Source organism: Gambusia affinis, linkage group LG14, assembly GCF_019740435.1.
Source record: "Gambusia affinis linkage group LG14, SWU_Gaff_1.0, whole genome shotgun sequence".
Classification (NCBI taxonomy): Eukaryota; Metazoa; Chordata; class Actinopteri; order Cyprinodontiformes; family Poeciliidae; genus Gambusia; species Gambusia affinis.
Window position 1 is genome coordinate 2,684,290 of NC_057881.1, and position 24,505 is coordinate 2,708,794.

At 39.4% G+C, this 24,505-nt stretch overlaps 1 protein-coding gene across 5 annotated transcripts in view; it reads right to left on the minus strand.

The window, feature by feature from the left end:
- pvrl2l (PVR cell adhesion molecule related 2 like) overlaps positions 1-24,505 on the minus strand; it is a 309,345-nt gene that overhangs the window by 179,763 nt on the left and 105,077 nt on the right. The window lies entirely within an intron of this gene.

Consider the following 24,505-nt stretch of genomic DNA (forward strand, 5'->3'; position numbering starts at 1 on the left):
TAACAGAAGAAAAACCATCAAAAAATGCATCCCAAACATAAAGCATGGTGGTGGAAGGGTGATGACTTGTTTTGCAGACGCTCAACACCAAATTCAGTCAAACTGAAAAAACATCCATGATGGGTGGACCTTTTTTGGTTTCAGCTCCGTTAAATAAATACTTTTTTTTACCAAGTAAGTAAATACATAAATAATTTGTTGTTGTCCCGGCTTCCATTCCTACCTGTTTTTTCATGATGAAACCATCCTGATATCCGGTGCTGAGCGTTACTTGTTAATGGCTCTAGCAGGCACATCCTGCTGCCCTTTAAGAAGCCCATTAGTGAGGATGTGCAAACATCTGAACTCCAACTCCCAGCTGCCTCACTGCAGGAAAATCACTCTGCGCTGCTCTTGTGTTGTCTTTCACATGTTCTGGTTTGAAACCACCATCAGAAACATACTCATGTGCTTTTCTGAGTTCATTATCTCATAATTCATAATGATACGAGTTATAATTTCATTACTAATCCGTCGTTCCACTTGCTCTTTATTCAGAAAATGGACACAGCAGTTACATCGATTCATCTTTACCTGTTAATAAAAATACCAAAGTTATCCACATTAGTGTCCACTGAAGAGACTCCCAAGAAGAACCCAAATCCCCACAAATGTAGGAGCTTATTTGGTCAGATTTGTCCCTAATTTTTCCTCGACTCGTGGCTGAGAGGCAGAACTGCTGCAGCAGACGGGGGGATCCAACAATAGGGGTGGATTTGGCTCATTTCATTTCAAAGCGACATGGGTCCATTTTAACAAGCCCTCTTCAGCAAAAAAAAAAAAAAAAAAACACAAGATGAGAGTAATGTGGCTAGCCAAGCACTGAGTCCTAATTACTAATCATTTCTGCCAGAGTGAGAGGCAAGTGGCAAATAACAGGATTACAGAGCTGAACACAAATTAATACGAGAAGATCAGGTGACAAGTAACAGCGACACAGATCTGGTTCGGGCCAGATAATGGCTCCAAAGTGACCATAAGAGTGAAATTAGAGAATAAACAGCAACATGGAGAGTCTGGGCACAGAATATGCAACAGGAAGGTTGAATTTCTCCTTTCATTCAGTCAATTGTCACAACAGACAAGAATCATAGATTACATGTTGCAGGGAAGAAAAGTCCAGAAATGTTTCACATCGGCAGGTTAAAGGAAACACAAACTGATTCAACCAAGAATTGTGGAAGTCAGATTTAACATTTTAGTAAAAAAGCTGAGAGAAAATCCTGACAAAAGCTTTCAGTTGTTTGTAATTTTATTGTAGTTTTGTTTTAAGCTTGAATTTGGGACACATCTGTGTAAAAGCTCAACGGACCCATAATTTTACTATGAATTTTGACAGAAAGACTCAGATGAAAACATGAAGACATTTTTCATCTTCCTCTTTTATTTCCACCATTTCCAACTATGCGCAATTTATTTTAAAAACATATTTAGGTATTTCCAAGATCCTCTTTCTTATCCTAGTCTAGACTTTGAGTGGAAAGCTCCTAACTCTGTTTGTCATTAATACTCACACCAAAGGGAAGTTAGGACTCTTATCTTTCAGCTGCATAACTAAACTAAAAAATAAAAAATCTAATTCTTGGTGACATTTATTCAGATGGAGAAAAAATCCTGGTAGGAAAACAAGAGATGGTGAAAGATTTATTGACACACCTGGCATCAATACCTTGCTGGTCCTTTTGCCAACAGGGCAGCACTTACCCTTCTCCTAAAATATTTCACAGGACGGGAACATACAGAGGGAGTGACCTTTGACCTTTTTTCCATCACAAATTTTCTCGAGTCATGTTTTCTTTTCTTCAACTGAGTCCACAGGTTTTCTCAGTCTCCAGGATTTAAGGCTGGACACAAAAGAAAGAAGGTTGACTTTGGGACCTTTGAACCATTTCTCTGCTCATTTTGTATTTTAGATTAAATCCCACCTGATTATTACTTTACACTCTTTTTTTTTCCATCACTGGTTACACCCCCAATTAAATAGGACTCCTGCATCGCAAATGGCAGCTAATAGCACATCAAATAACACTGTGCTATATTTCAATCCACAGCTAGGTGAATTCATGAACACTGTACTATGATATAACTGCTTCATCATGTAAAACTATGTCAACTGATTTGTTGCTGAAATGTCAGGGTTTCTGCAGGTTTCATCAACTCACATTTAAGGCTTTTTAAGACCATTATGAATAAAATTTAATACATGTATTATGACAGAAATGTACAAAAGAAAGTAAGATATTTCGTATTGTAATGCTGAGGATTTTTGCACAAATGCATGTAACATATGGGTTGGTAACAGAAGTGAGAAGTGGCACTGAAGGTCATCATCCAGCTAACTACCAATAAATGTAGACTTTTACGTGATGGATGGAGGAAAGGATGCTAGATAACTAGTCAGCAAGGGTATATTAGCAGCCAGTTATCGTTAACCTCAATCAACTAAAATGTAATGAAGACGTCTGCAAGGGACTCGAAGGTTTACTTACATACATAAATTTAAGACTCTCTAAGAAACTCCCTGAATGTGCCAAACAAATAAATTTGCCTTGGACTAGAAGTCCCTGAAAATTGTTATACGTGAAGATTTATAAATGACAAAAAATTGACTTTAAAGGGAAGGTTTTGGTATCGACTGTGGTGTAAAAGATAATAAAGGTGATAAAGTCAAGTTCTCCATTTTCTAAATGTTTGAGTGTGAAATTCAAGTTCAATGTGGAAACCGGGAATCTAACGGGACTGTTTGTAAAAATCTGGTGTAACTTGTTGAAACATGACAGATTAAATTGCAGCACTCAGGTCAGCATTGTTTGACCCCAAACAAATAGAAAGATTTTCAACTGGAGGCAAAAGTTACAGCAAACAACAAGAAAAGTAAATAGAGGTGAATCGAAGAACATCAAGATAAGAAGATGTGAGCAGAAGAAAAACACGGATGAGAACAAACAGGCTGATGAAAATTCATGTGAGGAAGAAGCAGAGAGAAAACAAAGTAAAGAAGAACCTGGATTTTTTTATTTTTTTGGTTTAAAAGGGAAGATAAATGAGAAGAAATTGATTCAGGCCTGGAGGAGAGAGAGAACGTTGTGTACCGGGACATTGTTGTCTGAAATTACACAGGACAAAATCGCTCCTCACTTCCCGATACAATTCAATTCAAAGCCAGGATTATTTGTCTCACCCTAAATTCATACACTGAAGTCTTTTCTCTCCCTGTGCTCAGATGACAGATCTGCCATATTAGGAGTGTGTGGTGTGTGTGTGTGTGTGAGCGGGGAGGGGGGAGGGGGGGATGTGCGTGAGATCTCTCCAAATCTATTATCTCTGCAGGTATCCGGGTCACATCTAATGGTCGCACAAAGTGACCCATCACTGCTGCCGTAGCCTGGTTTCTGTGTGTGTGAAGGTGTGTGTGTTTGCGTGATCTCTGGCTGTCCTTGCTATGCCCCTGTCTAACTTCCTCTATGGTGTAAACACATACAGAACACACACACACAGGACAGCCTGTGTTGGCAGTAAAACACAAACACATGCACACACACACACACACACACACACACACACCCTGAGAGCCTCCAGCTGTTTCTCTCTGCTGTCCGTCTGTCAGACACTGAGCAGACTGATCTCGGCTCCAGCCTTCAGAGCCCCTCCTCCACCCACTCTAACTCCACCTCTTCATCTTGATTTCTTGTCATCCACTGTCCTCCTGTCTCCGTTTTGCGTCTCTCTCTCTTCTGACTTCACTCAACGTTTCTCCAATTCCTTCCCCTCCTGGAATCAGCCCGACTTCCTGAAACGCCCAGCCGGACGGGAACATTAAAACCACCTGCCTGACACGGAGCAAGTCCTCTCTGGAGCGGTCCAAACTCTGAACCCTGCAGGTGTCCCTCTTTTTCAACATCATGGGAGAAGAGACCAACTCTGGGATAATAAGAGAGTGCTGCCATCACATCTATTATTTTCTAACATGTGTAGTAGGTTAGGCTGGTGTGTAATGAGCTGGGAACCCATTTAAACACCTTCAACTCTCCTACTAGATTCTCTTAAGCTTTATAAACCAACAACCATTTATTGTTGACACTTTGCTATTCAACTACAACATATAGTAGTGAAATGCTGCTTCTAGCTTTGCGTTTGCAGGCTGTAGCCTAATATAGCTCATTTAGCTTTGATGCTGTTTAAGCTCCATTTCCCTTGTATCCTTATATTATCTCTGGCATGGTGTTAACATTAGTTTCATTTGCGAGAAATGTTCTTAACATGTTATATTTTACACCGTGGCACATCCAAACTGTAACAACAGCCTCATTAGTCAGAGTATTTCCATTATGTAGAGTACATGTTTTGACATTATGAGAAAACTTGTAGAGATTAGTGCAGCTTTCCAGGTTCAGAGGAATTCATTATCTGAATTCAGAAACCTCCGTTTTTTTGGCATAGGGAGTTTCTCTGTTAAAATATTTAAGCAGTCTTTAACGTGTTAAAGGAATGAATGACTTTCACAACTCTTTTAACAGTTCTCTAGAGCCAATGACCAATGACTGCTTTCTAGTTTCATATGCATCTTTATAATGAGGCTAAACAGAAAATCTGATTTGTAAAGACAAAAATACTGAAATGATCTAGAAAGGCAACCAGCAGAAAACCCCAATAAGGATGTAATGGATGGTTTCCTCAGGTGTTTCTGGTTAACTCCCTGCACCGTATTCCATCATTTTCCTCACTCTTGCTGTTCACTAACCTCCTTCACTTGGACAACTCACTGCGCCTCTTATTATCCGTCTGCTGGCCTCTTGACTCCCACAATATGTCACCATATTCTGCTCCCGGTTTGACAGTCTTATCAGCCTCAGGGCAGACAAGCTAAACTGCTGCAGTGGGTGGCAGAGCTACTGCCCCGTTTCTGCTTTCCCAGGAAATCAGACTGCACATACACGACACGCGGAACAAAAACTAGATTTTACGACTTCTACAATGACTAATATGATGTTCCTGTGACTTAACAAGAATCAATCTTTGCAGCCAGATTTCAAATTCAAAAAGGAAGTCTTCTAAAACCTGTGGCAGGTTGCTTGGTCACCATTGTTAGAACATAATAATGGTGATTTTTTAATCAGTGAAAAAGGAAATTATGTCCATTTATACTGTAACTGTTAGTCTTCACCTTTCTCCAGGCTCTTTACTCTGCTTCTCCTCCTCCCTCCACCACCTCCTCCTATTTCTCCTCCATATTTTATCTTTTGTTTCCTGTTTTCCTTCCTCCCTCCACATTTTGTCAAGGGCACCCTCCCTCTCTCCTCCTCTCTCAGCGACCCTTCTGTCCCTGTAATACTCTCCTTCTCCCACTCTCTTCCTTTCATCTACATCATTTTGAATGTTCCCCCTTCATCTCCTGCCCCTCACGCCATTTTTCCTCCACTTTCATCTGCTCCTAGCCCTGAGCTGGACATCCTCAGATGCAGCAGCCTGCTGCATCGTTGACTTTCCTCAGAGCCCACTCTTCATAATATCTCCTCTCTCTTCAAGTCCTCTGACTTTCTCTGAAGTTTCTCTGAAGAGCAATCACCCACATACTCCCATTTCACTGAAAGAAGGCAAAAACCTGGTTGGGCTCTTGAAAAATAAAGTCCTTGTGTAAAAAGCCTTGTGGTATTTTTGTGCAACAAAAAAAAATCCTATAAATGCTTTCATTACAGAACAAACTATCTGCAGTTTCTCTGAGAGACTCCGGTTTTATCCTTCACTTCTCGTTAAAGTCTGAAAGTCAGCATCCAAATCAAGCAAACCAAATAATGCATCACAAAACCCACAGGAAAAAAAGAGCAATAACTGCAAATTCATAGCTTTCTCCAAAAAATAGCTAATTCTGCATCTGAATGAGTAAATATTAAATCATTACAGATGATCTTACTGTACAAATTAACTGAGCAAAGGTATCAAAAGGATAATCCTATTCTAGTACAATATAAACATCACATGAATGATTTTATTTTATGATTAGGAAGTTTATTTTAGCAGTTTAAGATTTGACAATGTTTAGTTATTTTTGTTAGCACTTTAGATTTTCCTCAGTCTGCTCTTCATGATATCTCCTCTCTCTTCAAGTCCTCTGACTTTCTCTGAAGTTTCTCTGAAGAGCAATCATCCACATTTCACTGAAAGAAGGGACATGCTAACATGCTAACCCAGTCACACCTAGCTGACTTTTATTTTCATATAAATGACTAATAATTGAGACCTGAGCTAACTGAGCGTGACGTTAGCACAAATAAAGTTCACATGGTAATTAAAGACCAACCAAATACGAGGTTTGTTTGTTCCTTTTGAACCTTTAAAAGACCTGAGAAAATTTATTTTAGTATTAAATTTAAGTTAGAATTGAACATCTGTACAGCCATATTTAAAGATAATATACCAGTCCAACCTTCTGCAACCATCTGAAGTCTTTAAAATCAATTATTTTGTTAAACACTGTTAACGTGTCATGTTACTGTTTTTTATTTTAACCCTTTCTCCCTCATTCAGGACCTGCTCCTGTAACCTGCTGGCATGTTGGGGGGAATCTCAGTTGGTTCAAGAGTTTTTACATTCAAAGTCAGAAGCACAAAAGAGCTGCACTTGTAAATTCACTTCTTTCTTTTTACTAGAAGAAAAAAAAATAATTGTGCTATAAAAAAAACCCCACTGTGTTTGTTTCACTGCCAATTATCTTTAACAAGCAATAAAACTGAAGAAGTACATCATCTACCTTAATATGCACATGTTAGTGTCAAAGCAACCATTATACCTGTATATTTTTATGATATGGTCAATTACTGTCAACTACTATAGAAAATAAAGAAAATTGCATTTCACTCTTAATAAAGTATGTTTTTTAAACAAAAAGACTCAAATCTCTCAAACAACCTATTTTATGTATTTCTATGCTGTGAGATACCATCATTATTTAACAAGTGGACAGACTTAATTGTGTTTTAGCCATAAATTATTTACATTAATCACCTATTTTCAATTAGCATTATCTAGTAATGTGTGTATAGACCTACAATATACAAAACACAAAAACACAATGCAACATAGAATCAACAACAAAAACACAACATCAAGTCAGATTCCGTCAACAAACTTGTAATTTATTACGTTTCGAATACAACTCTAAACAAGTGGGTTTTTAGTTGAGATTTAAAGGAAGTCAGTGTTTCAGCTGTTTTACAGTTTTCTGGGAGTTTGTTCCAGATTTTTGGTGCATAGATGCTGAATGCTGGGGATGCAGAGCAGACTCACATTTGATTCACATTTTATTCAAATGTGAATCAAAACATATATTGTAAACCTACAGAAATGCAGCAGAACTACAACAGCAGATTCATTTGAAAATACTGTTTTATTTAAAACTTTTTTTACAGTGTGAAAGAAAAAAAAAATTTCCTGTGCAACTAAAAGCTGACAAATTTTTGTTACTTAGCAACAAGATATAACTCATAGAATGTCTAAATATTTTATTAGATCTATTTCTATCTGCACACATTTAATCCTGTTTGAAAACAATGGGAGCCGAAGCTTGTCTCCAGAAATGCTTTAAGCAAAGGACGGGATTTATAAATGTAAAAAAATGATTTTAACTAATTATTTCTTATAAATCTCGGTTTATTTTTCTATTTGACCTTTTAGTCTGAAGAATTAAAAGAGAAGAGTATTCCTGCGTCAGGAACACAGTGATACTTGAGTTGGAGAATCAATTGCTACCTTATCTTTGTACTTTGGATCTTTCATAATTAAATAAGCTTTTCACAAACAATGCATGTTCGTTCTGCTCTACCCTTTTAAGGGAACATCATGCTCTTGTTGCACAGTAAACAAATAGTGAATAATTACAGTTCCATTCTGCTGCTGACATTCTGCAGATCCGTCCCTAAATGAAGTTCTTCTCCCTTCAGTGTAAAAAGCCTAACAAACTGGACAGACGGTTAATAAGGCTGAATAGAAACGCTCACTATCAATTGCATGTGAACTTACAGACTTTATAAAATAGGGAGCATCATTTTTTTTATAATATATCATAATGTTTTATGACTAAAATGTTTTATTAGTGAGCTAGAGGCTAAAGCAGAGAAAACCTGTCCATACAATGGCCATTAATTAAGGCTTCAGGAAAGAATAAGGAGGACTTTTATTTTAATTCATAGCTGATGGAAGCATGCAGGAACACTCAGAGCACTTCTTCATGATAATTACTTTTTTTTTTCATAAATTGTTTTATGGAAATTTTTGTGCCCTAATCTGATAGCTGCAGCAGCAGCAGCAGCAGCAGCAGCAGCGATGTAACGGAGGTAAAAACGAGTCGGGATGTGACTCACAAACAGATGAGTTTCTTCTGATGGGAAGCAGATCTACAGGAGTTAATGGTGAGCTCTTCATGACATTACCCTACAAATCCCCATCATCATTAGTCTTTATTTAAGCTTCTACAACAAGAGTCAAGTGCTGCACACACATTGGTCATCCTGGTTAACCTTATTATGCTGTTAGAGGAGCCCGGCTCCCCTTGTCCAGCAGGATCCTTTGTAAACTGCTAGATGCAGCGATAGGAAGGTTTCTGTCCTACATGGAGCCTCAGAGAAGAGAAGCCTCAGGCAGCCAACCGGCTGCAATCAAAATTCAACACAATTGCTGAAACTCCCTGTGTCTACCCCTCACAAATCATGACAGGAATGAACTGGGCCCAGAACGTCTAAAAGCTGAGGTGTGAAATTTAGTGCAATTTAGGCACTAGAAAAACAGCTTCTCCCTTCCAAAGCTGTCATTTTTTTCTTTTAAAATGAAACGCTTTACACAGCAGCTAGCTCCATCTCCATGACTCAGCACTTTCACTACTTCTTCTGTCTCATGAAGGGCGATGGGAGTAGTGTGCACCACATGAATCGGTTAGATCCCAAACAGCTGAGTTAACCCTCACTCTAAAGTTTGAAAATGTTTCGGAGGCAGCTGAGCCGCTTTGGGATTCCTGTGCAACGGCTCGAACCTTTTCACGTTTTATGGCTTCATTAACTCCAGAGAATGTTTACGGGACTTTTATGAGAAAGACCAACACAAGGTCCAGCAGAATTGCCTTTTATATTTCATTTAGTCTGAGTCAACATTTTGTTGAACAAACTTTTCCACCAGCTGCACCTTCTACCATTGATTCTTAATTGGTTTTAAGTCTGGACTTTGACTGGACCATTCCACTGTAGCTCCTTCCATCCATCCATTCATCCATCCATCCATCCATCCATCCATCCATCCATCCATCAATCCATCCATCCATCCATCCATCCATCCATCCATCCATCCATCCATCCATCCATCCATCCATCCATCCATCCATCCATCCATCCATCCATCCATCCATTCATCCATCCATCCATCCATGTTCCCCAGTAGGAATAGTTATAGACAGAATGCTCATTTCCATTCTTATCAGTAACATTTGACTTTAAATATAACTTCCTGTGACTCTCTTAGCAATGGGTTGCTAGTTCAATACTTTTCCATAAAGGTAATTTGTGAAATGTTCAAAACACAAGATGTTGCTTTAGAACCTGATCCTGATCCAAACTCCTCCACAACTTCCCGTCTGCTGGTCCTCATGATCTTGTTGATGTTGGTTGCTAATGTTCTTCAACAAACCCAAGACGTTGAGAGGAAAGCTGCATTTATTTTCAGATTAAATTACCTCTGGGTGGACGACATTTACTAATTTTGGAACTTCGGAAGGAAGATTTTATTTTTATTTGTGGTTAGCAGAAAAAAGGGAGAATGATAGAAATGCATTCAATAATTTGTACAGATAAAATATGTGGAAGCCAGCTTGGAATAAAATCAACTTTTAGGTTGAAGTATGAATACTTTTGCTAGGATCTACAAATGGAGTCAGTTGGATGTTTTGTTGACCCTGGTGTGAATAGCTTTCAGCCTGTTTGCATCCACCTGGAATTATTTAAGAGCACCAGCTAAACATTAAATATTTATAAGTACACCCTCACCCTGAAGATCGTTTCCGAAGGCCTCGCCCCAAAAACCAGGTTGGCGCCCAGGATGCATCTTAATCAGATACCCTCACCTGAACCCACTTCTCCTAATGCAAAGCCGCAGCAGCTCGTCTCTGCATTGTATTTCCAAGCCAGAGTGCAGACGCGCTTCCAGAGAAAACTAATTTCCGTGAGTTTCAGAGCAGAGATATTATGGTCACTTGGGTTGCTGTTATAAACCTCGGAACCCCAGATAAAAGATGGAAACCTGAGTCAGAACTGCCAGATGCCTTGTTCATCCCTCATCTGCTTCATTTTCCTCATGTTTATGAGCAGGACCCAGATAATTGCAGCCCTTTCTGGTCCTCAACAGCTCTCAGGAGTGCACTTTTTTATAACTTGTTTATGAGCTGAAATATTGTAAGGAAATATGCTGAACTGTAAGGCGAAGCAACAATTTTCCTCCCTTCGCTCAGAGACTCCTTGTGTCAAGTCAGCGGGTTATTGCATTATTTGACATTTGAAGTGCTTAATGACAAGTTCATAAGTAGAACCAGTCATTGAGATGCAGGGAGATGAAAACATCATGACTTTCTACACAGGAACAGCAACAACCAGGGAACACTTTCTGATGTGGAAACTGTTTTATGCATGCAGTGAGGAGCTGCATTTATGAAGATGTGAGGAAAAGTTCACCCCAATGTCTGACTGGGCAACGTCCCAAAAAATGGCAAAAAAAACAAACAAACTCTGTCTTAGACTTTAAAGGCTTCAGTTAGGATGGTAAATAATAAAGTTTAAGAAAGGACAAATAGAAAAAGACAGAAAAAGTTTAGCTTGAAGGAAGAAGACTATGTATGAACCAAAAAAGAGCCTCAAACTAAAAAGCTCTTGGCGGAGAAAAATTTTGTTCATGACGCCCAGCAGCATTTTTAAAAAATGGAAAACAGCATAAAAAGCTCATATGCATAAAGGCACGGTGGTGGAGGAATGATGGTTTGAATCCAGGTACGAACGTCCTGCAGGAATCTGTCTGTCAACCCAAACATCAACAAGCAACACGTATTCTCACAACCCGCTTTTTTTTACTATGTATAAGAATAATTCAAATGTACAAATATGTATTATTTAAATATTTGATACAATTCATATTACAAAACATTTCATAACTTAATTCCACACATCGGTCACGCCTGGATCACTGCGTGATCTATCATCATTGCTACTCATCCATGTTTTTCCGAAACATTTCTGCTCATACCATTCCATAAATCCACTTCACACACACACACACACATGCACACACACTCCCTCCACGCAGTACAAACAGTATTTTTTATGTAAGTTGACTTCTTGTTTTGAATCTCCCTGCTGTCACTCCACATTTGTTGAATGTTTCTTTCCTTTCTAAAGCAGTGAGTTTGTGTGTTCCCTAAAACCCACACTGTGTAGTATCCAGATTTCTCCTTTTTATGTATATATATATCAAATACGGAGAATAAAAACTGCTTTTATAAGGGTTACTCCAAACCTTCACATCATAACTCAGGATCGGTAACATTAGAGACGAATGCAGATTGAGCAGAGCCTTATAAGTATCTAACGTGTTTTCCCCAATACTATGTTTGTCTTGAGTCATTTGGATTTTCCAGCAGATTTTATAGTTTAGTGTCTCTCTAAGTTGGATAGAAAAGCCGACCAAAGTCTCTCCACATGGATGTGAGATCCTGAGAAAGTCAGGGATGAATTACTGCTGCTAAAGAAGGTGAAGCTGTTTGCCGTGTTCTTATATTTTTTGATTGTAGCTTTATGGGACACACCGATGGACTTTCTCCCATCATTCTGAGCTTTTTCAACATGCGAGCCGTTCTCACTGTCAGCCTCTCCGCCGCCTCCATCCCTTCCTCCAGTCAGTCTTTTATTCACAGCTGTCGATCAAGCTTCCCTCTCTGTCACTCTGCCTCTCTGACAAGTCTTTATTTTTATCGCTGGCTCCATAAATCTCTTTGAATCCATTCTCTTCACAACTATCACTCTCTTCTTCTCTCACTCACTCCTGTATTTGCGGTTTCTCATCGTCTCTCTCCTTCAGCTTTATGTCTTTTATAGCTTTTTATTATATCAATCTTTTTTTTGTCACTTCTGGCTGCCTCCTCGTCGTCTGGCTTCTTCCCCCATTTTTTATCTCTACCTTTATGCCACTTCATTCTCATCATTTGTCTCCTTTTGAGGTCAGGACAGCTTGGATGTGTGTGAGCGTGAGTGTGTGATTGGTTGTCTGCGTAAGCCTCATAAAAGCAGCATACTGAGGAAATTAAAAAGAGATTTAACGTTTTTTTGTGTGACAGATGGAAAATGAAGTGTGTAAAGAGACGTTTCGAGCATTATTATTTTTCCTGCATGTGTGTGCAGCATTGACCATCATGCTGGGGGTCAATGATGAGGCAGGAAGAGTGAAAAAATGTGAGGATTTAAAATATAAGGTCAGAGTTCAAGCATTCAATCTGGAGTTGGTGGAGTACGTGCACATTTGACACAAAATGAATCGATGCACAAAAGCTGCACACACAGTTTAGTCAATTTAAAAGATATTTGTGAAGATACTACATTCATATCTACATTATTGATTGAACTACAGAGTTCAATGTGCTTCATTTCAATTTTAAGAAACAGATCAACATGCAGTAACTCAGAAATGTAAAGGAAATGATTTACATTTTTAGCTTTAACAAATAATCTGGAAAGTAACGAGAACATTATTTTTATCCAGTTCAACCACAACAAGACTTAACAATTAATATGTTCTTTAGATTTGTTAGAGAACAACCAGCATCATGAAGACCAAAGAAAACAGCAGACAGGACAGGGAGAAAGTTCAAGGCCAGATTAGGTTATTAAAAAAAAATATCCCAGGCTTTGAACATCCTCATTGTTCACGGCTTCATTCCAACCTGGAGAGAGGATGGACCAGCTGCAGAACTAAACTGACAAGTCAGGCAGTCAGAGAACAAACCAAGAGGATCATGCTAACACAGCAGCAGAGTTTATGTGGAAGAATCTGTTAATAGGAAAACTGTCAGACTGCAGATTTCTGGCCAAGATGAAAGAGTCCTGAGAACAAAAGCATTGGGATCAGAAGTCCTGCATAAAGTTCGCTGGAGGCCATTTTGAACTGAGCTTTCCAAACTTTGCAACTTCTGACACTAAGCAGCAGAGAAAGACCTGAGATCACATCATTCCTGTCATCAGTTTAAGAGATGAAAGCATTCACCATCAAACACTACAAAACAACCATCTTTTGTCTCTTTCAACATGTAATTTTGTCGAAATATTCACTTGAAATCAATTTTCTAAATGAATTGAAGATGTTTAGGAACCCACAGGACATTTTCTGTAGGAAAGAAGAACCAGCTCTGGTCAGATAAAACCAAAACTGATCGTTTCTGGTCTGCATGCAAACATCATGAAAACCTAAAACATTCTAGTGAACACATCTCCCTGATGGTGAAACATGATGGTGGTGGTATTATGCTGTGGGTTGTTTCTGCATGCAAAAAATAGTCACAATGGGAAGAGAGCTGAAGGTAACTACAGTGATTCTGCACTAAAACCCGTAAGAAGCTTTAGGAAACTGTATTCCAGCACAGCAAACATCCTAATCATACAGCTAATCCTGATCTAGTCAAAGTCCAAACCTAAATCTGACTAGAAATCAGAGGCAAGACTAGAAAATGAATCCTCACGCACATTTTCCATCCTACCTACCTGAGCTTCAGCAGGTAGTTGTGTAAGATCTTGTGTTGGTTTGTGGAATAAAATCCCAACATGTTGAAGTTTGTAACATGATAAATAAGGAAAACCTTCTGTATGGATGCTGCTGCAGCACACTGCATGTTGGAGAGAGTTACAAGATTAAAACAATTATCAGTCTAACTTTGTAATTTCTCTGCTGGCCTGGGAACGCCGTGGGATTCTCCTGGAGGAGCTGGCCACAGAAAACTTTCTAATTTTCATTCACAACAATTTAAAGAGCTGGATATGTATTCAGATTTCTTCTGTATCTTATGCAAAAAGAAACTGATAATGTGCAATCTGCTCCTTTCTATTCAGTCACCAACATGAGGGGAAAACTTCCTCATGGAGCCTGTTGGATGTGAAGGCAGCTTGTTTCAGGAACACAAAGCCGTCACCTTGACGGCACTCAGCCTGCCAGCTACAGAAAAACAATCAGCAGGAGCTCGCCATGCATCACTGTGGCTGTTAATTTACTGCACAAGCATTTAAATAGCAAATCTAGTCATGGCAGCCATGCTTTTTATAAAAATATTAATTACTGTAAGTTCAAATAGATGTTGGGAGGATTTATTGCTGCTAACATGAAGGAATGCATCTTGTTAAGGTTCAGATTAAGTCTTGCAGGCGAGATGGTGAGACTTTAGTCCCGACTTCCAAGAGCCTCCTCAGTAAATGTTTCACAAGATGAGAACAGTCTATGAACCATTTAATTTATACAAGCTTTCATGAAAACAGCCTTGGGAAGAAGCCAATATGAGGGGTCAAAGGTCAAAGTATGAAGAGATTTTTGTTGTGTCCAGTTCTCCAGCTCTGCTCAGCTGTTAGCCAGGAACTGCAGCAGCTGATCTTTCAGAACTCACAGCTGATTACAGAAACATTCAGAGATTTCACTTCAGAGAGAGCAGGTTGCAGAATCCTCGCTTAACAAGAAAACTAAGTTGCTCGCTTTCTTTCGAGTTCAGAGAGAGAGAGAGAGAAAATGTTCATGTCTTTGATGCTTGTGGTGATCATGTCTGATGAAAAGGATTTTCTCCACCTCGCTGTCCTCCAGTTTCACCGTTTACCTTCAGATTCTGTTTGTTTGCTTGAACATTAATTATCTTCCAGAACAAAATTCTGTGACCCCAAAGGAAAAGCTAACAAGCAAACAATGTGGATCAGATGGAGGCGTTTCTCTATTTCCAGCAAATATCTGACGGGATGTTGACTTTTGTTTACTCCAACCTGCAGAATGCACATTATCCAGCAGTTTTCTACTGATATCTGACCTGAAATCTGCCGGGATTCACAGAAATGCTTAACCAGAACTCAAGAGCTTAATTGGGAAGACTGAAAAAAAAGTTTACCAAGTTTCCATCCTCGCTAACCATCAGTAAACGCTGAAGGCAAGCTAGTTGTTGAAGCTAATTAGGCGCCGATCTGTTTGCTGCATCGTGTTGACTCTGGGAGCAAACACCTGCCTCACTCTGAAGCTCGGAGAAGCTAATAAGACTTTTTTCCCCTCAATTGCTGCTCCTCTGAAACCGTACAGATGCTGCCAATTAAAATTCACAGCAGTGAAGGATTTATGGCTGTGTGGGATGAGAAAGAGATGCTGGACAAATTTTGGGTTTTGTTCGACATGTTAAAGTCTGTGGACTCACAAGATATCAGAGGAATTGGAGAGAAATTCCTCAAAACATGGAATACTATTTATTTCTCGTTCTGTGCTGTTTGTTTCTTTATCTCTTTATGTATGTATATTTATATTGTGTGTTGTGTAGGTGTATATATAACCTGACCTTTAACCCGGATCTAGAAGAAGGGTCATCGGGGCCCAGGCCCCAACTTCTAATATCTGACTCCGCCCCTAAACGTTTCCTATTTTATTATTGGGAAATAAAACAATCAATAACTATTTATATCACCCATAATGATGTGGAGTTTAAAACTCATTTCAGTGTTTTAAAGCATAAATGATCTGATCTGTTCTGAAATTGTTCATGTCCAACCACAAGAGGATAAAATCCACAACAGTTCCCATCACCTCAATGTTCATTAAACAAAATCATTAAAAAATAATGGAGACGTTTGTGAAACTTAACATCTGATAACTGCATTTACAAAACAATTAAAAAATAAATGACTTTCTGCTTAGCATCTCTGGAAATGTGTGATAAAAGGTTATTCTCAGAACTACGGCAGCACATTCTTACAGAAAAAATTTAAAAACTATAATATTTGACTTTATTTGTTTGTAGAAAAATAAAAATTGCACATTTACAGTAGTAAAAAAAGATTTTGCAAAGCTCTCAAAAAAGTAATTAAAATATTTTTCACTTCACTACAGGTGTTAAAAGAGGTAGCTTTGTTCTTTTTAAAAATGGCTTCTTATGATTGTTTGTGATGTTTTCTTATTATCAGGAAAGTTTGTCTCAGCAACCAAACCTAAAACATCTAGAAACTTGTGACCTGAAATCTGTTGCATCTTAATCAGCAGATCCACATTCAGTTTATATTAGTAATTATGTGATTTAATTCTAGTGTTTATAGCCAAGTAGTTAGATGATTATGGCCTAAATCTAATCAAAACCCAAAACTGTAATAAATTACCATATCACCTCAGACCAATAAAAAGATATGTGTAATATAAAAACATTTTAAAGCCTGCATGGTTATCACTGACCTTTACAAGGAGCATAATCCATAAAAGGTCACTGCAAAAACATTGGATGTTCACAGAGGGCATCAAGTCATACTGGAAAGTTGGGTGGAAGGAAAAATAAGGAGTTTGAAGGAAGAGTGGAAAAGAGATCTGATCCTGTTTGAAGTTCTTCACAGTCTGTGATGATTTGGATCGTGTTTGATCCAATCCAAAGTCAGATCAGCTGTCAACAGGAACTACTGGAGCACGTCATGCTTTCATTAGATGAAAGCTCTCAAAATAAACAAATAAACACTTCAAATATGTCACTCTGCGTGGAATGAATCTTTATTAGATACAAGTTTCACTTCCTGAATGACTAAGATGTTCTAATTTATTGAAAATACCCATTAAGCCTCTGCACAGACTCCCTCATCAAGCTTCTCCCATGAGACAAGGCCAGCAGCTCTTCCATCCACATGAACAGCAGAAGCTCCACTGAAGCCTGCAGTCACATATAGAACCGCTGATCAGATGTACCAAAACACCAAGCCAACCGGTGCACTGCTGCGTGTTGCATTTCAAGCCCCACCTCTCCAAAAAACAAAAAAAAAGAAATGGTTCAGTCATTTGCACACTCAAGTCAAAACAAATGAAACCTGCATCTCATTTAGCAGGCAGCACAGGCAAGCCCTTATAAAACATGCATGGGATGTATTCCCCAGCTATATCTGTCTTCACATACAGCTCACTCTGAAAACAAACCAAACAGCGGCTGCAGGAGGGAGCCCACCTCTGCCTGGCCCGTACGCTCCATCATCCGCTGACAGCCAATTATTATATCATGCATCACACGCCAAAACATACGCAAAGGCTAATACACAATCAGATCAGCTGAGAGCTGAGGTGTGTGCAGCGACTCCAACCATTCACACAGACGTCAAGTTAATAATTCAGTACGGTGGTTAAGAAGGGAGGCCTCCCTCCTTATTCAATTATTGACAAGCAACATCTCGACTCTGCCTGTGACCTGAGGGATGTGGGCAGGCGGAGGAGAGGAAGCAGGAGGAGGAGGAAGATGCCAAACATATGTGAAGGAAGAGGAGAGGAAGAACACAGGTGAGCTGTAAATACACCTAGGAAGCCGTTAAACTGGGAATGGAAGCCCTGAAATGGAAGCCCTGGAACAACGGGGAGATGGATGGAGGTAAAAGCTGCAGGAACTGTATGCTGATTTTTTGCTTTATTCATAAATCTGCCAGTTTGTTGCCAAGGGCTACACAGCTCCCAGTTCACAGTTTTCATTTCGGAGCAATTACAGCTTGTTGCTGCCCCACTCCCTTCTCTGCATGTACTGGATGACAGGCTGTCACATTACCTGCAACTGGCCTTCAATCCCGTTTGTTTTTTTAGAGAGTCTGCCTCTGCTTACTTTCTATTTGCATTTCACCATTTTATTCCCACTGGTGTCACAAAACATTTATATGTCAAAGTTTTGTTTTTCCAAGACTCACATTTCCAGATTTCTCACTAGATTTCAGTCACTTCTTGAAAGTTTGAATAGAAAATTCGCTGGCTGATATTTCTATAGTAGTAAAGCTTAAAGCAGAGAACCATCAAATAGAAATATTGATGGACATATCAATATTTCATATGAACTTCAACTATTACTATAAGTGAGGAATAAATTAGGATGCACTCACTTCTGTTTTCACTTAAAATAGTTTTACACTGACATATAGATTAAATTAACATCATCAGAATATATGAAAAACCTTTACATCCTTTAAGCATCGTTTAGTTTAGTTTGCTCCTGACTTCTGCAGTGGGACATTCAGAAGGAAGACTGTATCAGATTATGAGTCTGGTAAGGATGCATGCTAACCCTGAGAGCAGACTGCAAGATGCTAAAAGAAGTTTACAGAACCTGTAAAATATAATGGGAGCAACTGCTGGTGAACAGTCAGAGAAACTGAACAGGACCAGCTCACCATCACAGCATTTCCCATAAATGTACCAAACAAGGAAAATATCAGACCATCTGTAAAAACCAATTAAGCTGAAGCAACATGACGACCACCCAAAACGTCCCAGTAAATCCACCAACAACTGTTTATGGATAAAAAACGACATGAAAAGTACTGGGCCTAGTCAAAGGCCAAAACTCAATCTCACAGAGATCTGAGATTGAATGAAGAACTGGGACAAATTTTTCCCAGATTTATCATCTTCAAAATGCAATTATCACAATTTCAATAAAGAAAAACTTTAATAAAACATTGAAGGAAAATGTTTGTTTCACTTTAACTTTATAGACTTTTAGGTTGTACTTCGTGTCGGTGTTATCGGTTGGATATCGTCTTTAAGAGAATGAAACCAGTTCATTTTGTCGGTGAAGCTGGATGTACGTCAGTGAGAACAGTAAATAATTTGTAACTTTTTTTTTTTTACCTTTCTTGCTTTGTTCACTCAGAAGAAACAGCATGAACTCTTTCTGCAGATCGAAGTATTATGGAGCAGTTTGAATTCAGCTGCTTTTTTGTTGCATATCTTACATCTCTCTCACACACACACACCCATGCACACATACCCTGAGGAAGGCTAAAAAAGTGCTGTTCCACTTGTTTCATTGATCCGTCCTCCTTACTACCAGCCTGCAGAGTTTTTTTGAGCTGATCTGCGGCGATGCTGCTCAGCACCTCTGGATTATCCACACATCCTTCCCAGCTTCCTGTTCCACGTTGACCACCTCTTTACTGCTCAACAGTTTCTGCATCTACATTTCCCCCGGAGACTTTTCACTCACCGCTAGCTGCTATTTACTTCAAACTCAGGGAAAATTCTTGATGACTCCAGGATTCAGTGATGCTTTTAGGCCCTGAAAGGAGGACTGCCTTTTAATGTTCCCACTCTAATGTGCTGAAATTATGCATCTCCAGGAAGTTATTTTTCTATCCTGCTTCAGGCGAGATGCGATTATGTAAGTAAATGTGGAAACGGCTCTTCACACAGTAACTTGGTGATTATGAGTTGTGCTGTTGGTAAACAGTCCTTTTCTAAAAGCCTCATTTTATTCATGTTTTCAATACAAACACAGTCACTATTTTTCAACTCTTACTTTTTACTCCATTTTATTTTTTTTGGCGACTGTTGCTTTCTACATTTGTGTGACAAGTGAAATTCGCGCTCCTGGATTGGCTGCTTTGCAAACGGCAGCCAATAGCAATGCAGCCAGGTATTTAAGCTAATCAAGCTTTTCTTTTGAATATTTTAGATATGTTCTATAAAGCACATCTGCAATAATTTTCTGCAACTCTTATAGTTATGTTTCAGAAAAAATCCATAAATACTAAATTATAAAAAGGCAGGTGGGCATATAAATGAGTCACAGAGACGTTTTTTCTTTTTCTTTGCAAAGACGTTCAATTAGTGCTTGGTGACATTTTTTTAATTATGCTGTGCCAAAAAAAATTAAAAAACATTCACGTACACTTAAGTTATTATCTCACCTCCCAAGAGGAAAAATAACAATTAATGTCACAACAGGAGCTCTGTAGAAATTAAATTTAATGTCAATCCAAATGCTTTAAACTAATTAAAATAATTTGGTAATATCACCTTATCACATTATTCACATAGCAATGCAGAAATAATAGATGGCTCAGCTGTCCATTTCACTGTCTAATGGCGGAGGAGGAGACCGCCACACTTATTTCTGTTTCAGCAAACAAACGGTTGAGAATGAAAGTCTAATCCCTTTTTTCTTTTCTCCTTTACTTTACTTTCACAACTAAACAGCCAACCACCACAATAACACCAGTAAAGGTTCCAACTGCGGCGAGAGAACAGAGACACGCCGAGCGTCCCTCAGAAAAAACACGCATCAAGTGGAGCCGCAACAAAACAGAGGAAGAAACCGAAGAAACCCGGAGCTTCCCAGGTTTCCTCACAAGTTTACTTCTGTTTGTTTATACAAAAAAAAATGGAAGAAAAAACTTCTGACAGCCACGTTTAAACATTACAACCCAAACCAAGAACTGTTTGCATTCTTGTTTCGAAACACAAAGTTCAAGAGTTTCAGGAATTTGCGTCACCTAGTGAGTGTTGAGTAAGATTCGCTGCTGCCGAAGGTTTAAGCTCCTGCTCTCACTGCGGCGCCTCAAAGTGACACTCAGAGCCGCCCAGACAGGAAGGTTCCTGAACGCCACACCGTCTGATGTGCATCAAGCTAGCCAGAAAACCCCAGGAGCCACAGCAGAGCTGGACCAAACACGCTCCATCAAATCCCAGCACGGCTTTCCAAACGGCTGGGAAAAACCATGAAAACGTGTTTCCACTAATCCTGAGTTTTCATCCAGCATGGGAAGGTTTGGTGGTGTGAGGACGGTGGACAGAGAGACACTTCAGAGGACAAGACGAGTAGAGACCAGGGCGGAGGGCCAAGCTCTGCAACATCATCATAATCCATCCAAGAACTCATTTTCCCACAGTCCCCTCCGGCAGGACATTACTTCTGAGGACTGCTGGTTTGTGCAGCATGTAGTTTGTGTAGCTGAGTGAGCCGCTGACTGGGTTTCTGTGTAGCCTCATACGTTTAACAGAAGAGTGTGTGAGCGGAGGTTAAAACACACAGAGGGACAGAAAGATGAATAAATCAAACATAGAGGATTATTGTTGCAGTTTGAGTCACTATTATTCTCCACTTCCCAAATGTGAAGGTTAATCACATCATATGTGGACGTGTGGTCCACAAATACAAGAGGAGAGAGAAAGAGATTGGTTCAGGCTGATGGAAGACATTGATGAGAAAAAGTTTTGTGGTCGACATGCAGCTGAAGGACGACATGCAGCTCAGCGTCTCACTCAGGTCAGACTGAAACGGGAAGGATGAGGCTGCGCTTCAGCAGGGCGGAGAAATTTATAATTTATAAAGCATAATCTCGCGGAGAAACCTGAGCCAAGAAGCTGTTTAACTGTAACGGACTAATTAGTCAATTAAAACATTCCAATCATGTTAGGATCAAACCATTTTCTGGTTACTGGAACCTTCTAGTTTCAGGCTGACTGGTCAACACCACTGACTCAGATTTTTGAGAAATTTCTGTCAATCAGCAGAAGTCCAAAGCAATCATTACACAGCTGGAAGTTTCCGATCTGACGCAGCTAAAAGCAGGCCAGCTCTGCAGGGTCTGAAATCTCCACCAATACAACTGGAGATCAGATAAGAAAAACAAAACATGTGAAAATAAATAAATCTTCTCTGGTGATTTGAACGTAGCTGCTGCACCTCCATGAAGAAATGACCTGATTTTTCATGAAATATAAGAAAAGTCAGATTGGGAAGGAGGAGAATTCCCTCAGATTTATGCATATTCCTGAATTATTTATGAAAAATGAAACCTTGGCTGCTGAGGACTGCACTCACAGGTGATGTAGAGCAATCTGTGCACATCGCTCTCCTGCAGCTTGTTCCTGCCGTTCTTTAAATAAAGTCTCATGTTTTCATGTCTCACTGCTGCATCAAAGAGCTCATGTTTTCCTGACACCTGATTGACTTGATGTTCTCCACGTTCTGCGGTTTGATCCTGTTTCTGCTGCGATCAAGCTCATCACTTGATGAACTTCTGTCTCTACATGACAGAAGTTCACAGCTTCTCTGCATACATTTACATACAGATTTATGTATGTTTGTTTTTTTATGCTCTGTTCAAGATGCATGCAAAAAAGGTCAGCGACAGACAGAGCTGGCAAAACAAGACATGGGAAATGATCAGAAAAGGAGAAATGGCTAAAAAAGCAGATGTGAGCTGCAGGAGGGAGAAAAGCAATTTAATTCTTTTTTTTTCAATGGTCTATTTTAAACACAGTTGACAAGGTGTGGTGAGGCACTTTGTCATTATGAGGAGCGCCGGATGCCGGCGCTCGGGGATTCGTGGCGTAATTAGCTGGTGAGGCAGCTGAGAGACGATCGCGGAGCCTGATCTGCATTTGAGACGCAGCAGGGAGGGTTGAAAGGGCCGGGCTTTTCGTTTCAATTACCTGCTCCTCTGTTGTCTGCAAAGAAATGACATTATCTGCTTCAAACTGGGTTTATTTCACAGCGCTTCTTTATGTCAGTGTCATCCCTTATCTGCGTGAGGCCAGTCTTTTATTTGCAATTATTAGACAGAGGTGAAAGAGCGACGGCGGGGGCAGATGGATGGATGGATAGCTGGAGCGCCGGGAGCACGGATGAGAGCAGGCTGGAAATCCACCGGGGGGAGGAGGGGGGGCGGGAAGCTCGTCTGCATGTGAATCAACGCCAGGACCAACTCTGCCTGGGATTGTGGCAGCTAATACTGCTGTGCTTATCTGCAAACATTCCACTTTCAACACCCTGCTTTCAAGCTCCTGCACAAAGGATCACTGTGGGCTCTGAGCTGGAGCAGAGGGAAGGAAAACGTTGTTTCCCTCAAATTCCAGAGTTAACACGCGATCACAACACGTGCAAAAGCAGTTTACCTGTTTTATTTTTTAAGTTGGATGAAACTCTGTTGTTCCCTTGGAAACAAAGCGTGCTCTTCTCATTGAACTTCCAGGCTAATTAAACAATGTTTTCATGCACAGTTAAATATCATGACATGTTTCTGCTCAGCAAAGCTCAGACTTTATTACTAAAGCTTAAAATAAAAAAGAGTTTGGAGGCACAACACAACAATAGGAGAAGAAATGATGTAAACATCTCAGACCTGAACTCACACCAGAACTGATTTCCTCTAAAGTTTACTTGCTGGACAATCTTAGCAAAGTAACTTCTTGTTTCTGCAGCTGGTATTCTGGGATTTATGTAATATTAGAATGGAAGAACCAGTAAAGAAGCTTCACCACAACTGGTCAGAATCAGGTTTGATCATCGTTTGGAATCAGTTCTTTAATTTGTTTAGTTATTATCTTTTTTAATTTAAAATTTCTATTTTTTTCTACAGATTGAAGATGTGCTCTGTCTATTCCAAACCCTCTTTAGCTGTAAGAATACTGTGTTTTTCTCTTTTTGAGATTTTTCTTTGCTAAACTTCATCAAAGTTAATCAAACTACATCCTAGTTTGAGTAATCTCAATTTCATTTTTGGTTGTGTTATTAGTTTTTGTAGGTTTTTGTCACATTTGATAAAAATGTGTATAGATTTGATGCTCATTTCTTCATCTTTTAGACTTCAAAACCAGGTTTCCTAACATGATGGCTTCACCAGCTTCAAGACACTCAGTTCATATTTGCCATTTCAGTGAATTTGATTAGAAAGAGAGCAGAACTCAAAAATAGGGGGAAAAAAAATCTAATTTTGTGGCGTCCAACTGAGCATTATTCCCATGCTGCTTTTCTCTCCTCATGTGCAGAAACGTTTTCCCAGAAGCAGCCGAGTGTGACACAACAATTTAATTTAGGGGAGAATAAAGAGGATCGTTCTCTTCTGCACAGTTATGCACCAAAAATAAATGACACCCAGCGACATCCGTTAAAATTTATTTTTAATTGCTGGAATTGATAGCTGCATTCAACTGACAGCATATTTAGTTTCTCTCTCTTACGATTAGGATTGGATTTCAAGAACAGAACTGTAATCTAATTTCTCTTAACTGCATATAAATAACTGAACAATGTGGAAAAAGTTCCATTGTCATTTGGTTGAAGTTGTTTTTCTACAGGAGATCCTGCAGGTATAAAATTTACAATTTCAGCCTCAGATTAGATTCAAATCTGGAGCAAAAAGGAATAATACAAAAACCTCTGCTACCAGGAACTGATCCAAATGTATAATTGAGTTGTTTGGGTTGGTCACTCATCCAGTCTCCATGTTACCTTTAAGGTCTCTAAAGGAAGATCCACAGGTTATGAAAGAGTTTCTCACAGAGCAGAATGACCATTAGAAACCCAAAGTGGAGAGAAAGCTGAAGAAATTCCTCTCTACGGTTGAAACAAGCAAGAAAAAATGACTATGGCTTCATCATTTTGTGGGAATACGTTTCTGCAGCAGGAAGAGAGAAGCTAGTCAAAGCTAAC